This window comes from Pan troglodytes, chromosome X (genome assembly GCF_028858775.2).
Source record: "Pan troglodytes isolate AG18354 chromosome X, NHGRI_mPanTro3-v2.0_pri, whole genome shotgun sequence".
Lineage (NCBI taxonomy): Eukaryota > Metazoa > Chordata > Mammalia > Primates > Hominidae > Pan > Pan troglodytes.
The window spans coordinates 82424836-82426353 of NC_072421.2; the positions used below are offsets into that span (position 1 = coordinate 82424836).

Consider the following 1518-nt stretch of genomic DNA (forward strand, 5'->3'; position numbering starts at 1 on the left):
TGTCCGTTCAAGTCTTTTGCCCATTTTTTAATCAGGTTGTTCATTCTATTACTGTTGAATTTTAAGAGTTCTTTGTGTATTTTAGATATCAGTCCTTCATCAGATGTGTGTTTTGCAAATATTCTCTCTCAGTCTGTGGCTTATCTTCTCAGTCTCTTGAAGACCCATCTTTTACCAAGGTGCAACATCAATTCAGTAAAAAAAAAAAGTGTTTAAAAAATGATGCTGGTACCATTGGATGTCCAAATGTAAAACAAAAACAAAACAAACAGAGTCTTCTGCCTGCTTCTGGATGAGCGAGGAGACTTGTGGTCTGGTTCTTGGACTTCCCTAGCAGCATGGTGTCCAAACGCCAATCTCCACTCTCACCTCAAAAGAAGAAATCAAGACCACCTCCTGCTCTGGGACCGGAGGAGACATCGGCCTCTGCAGGCTTGCCAAAGTAGGAAGAAAAAGAACAGTAAGAAGCCATTGAACACATTGATGAAGTACAAAATGAAATAGACAGACTTAATGAATAAGCCAGTGAAGAGATTTTGAAAGTAGAGCAGAAATATAAGAAAATCTGCCAACTATTTTTTCAGAAGGGGTCAGAATTGATGGCCAAAATTCCAAATTTTGGGGTAACAATATTTGTCAACCATCCACAAGTGTCTACACTGCTTGGGGAGGAGGACAAAGAGACACTGCATTATTTGACCAGAGTTGAAGTGACAGAACTTGAAAATATTAAATCAGGTTAGAGAATAGATTTTTATTTTGATGAAAATCCTTACTTTGAAAATAAAGTTCTGTCCAAATAGTTTCATCTGTATGAGAATGATGATCCATCTTCAAAGTCCACTGAAATCAAATGGAAATCTGGAAAGGATTTGATGAAATATTCAAGTCAAACACAGAATAAAGCCAGCAGGAAGAGGCAGCATGAGGAACCAGAGAGCTTCTTTACCTGGTTTACTGACCATTCTGATGCAGGTGCTGATGAGTTAGACGTCATCAAAGACGATATTTGGCCAAACCCATTACAGTACTACTTGGTTCCCCATATGGATGATGAAGAAGGGGAAGGAGGAGATGATGATGATGATGAAGAGGAGGAAGGATTAGAAGATATTAATGAAGAAGGGGATGAGGATGAAAGTGAAGAAGATGAAGATGATGATGAAGGGGAGGATGGAGAGGAGGATGAAAGAGAAGATGACTAATAGAACACTGATGGATTTCAAGCTTCCTTTTTCTAAATTTTCTCCAGTCCCTGGGAACAAGTTGCAGTCTTTTTTTTTTCCCCATCTTGTTCTCAGTTGCCCTGTTCTTGAGATCTCTTTTCTTTACACTATGTTTCTCAACCTATTTGGTGGAAAATACCTTGTGCAGAATCCAATGAGAAGAGAGTCTCTACCCCTTTCTGTTTGAAATTCATTTTTATCCCTTCCTGTCTGAACAAAAACTGTATGGAATCAACACCACCGAGCTCTGTGGGAAAAAAGAAAAACCTGCTCCCTTCACTCTGCTGGAAGC

The 1518-nt window shown here is 39.2% G+C and overlaps 1 pseudogene; it reads left to right on the forward strand.

Annotated features, from left to right (window-relative positions):
• The first annotated feature begins 338 nt into the window (after nucleotides 1-338).
• LOC107972711 (protein SET-like) lies at nucleotides 339-1205 on the forward strand (annotated as a pseudogene).
• The last annotated feature ends 313 nt before the right edge of the window (nucleotides 1206-1518 follow it).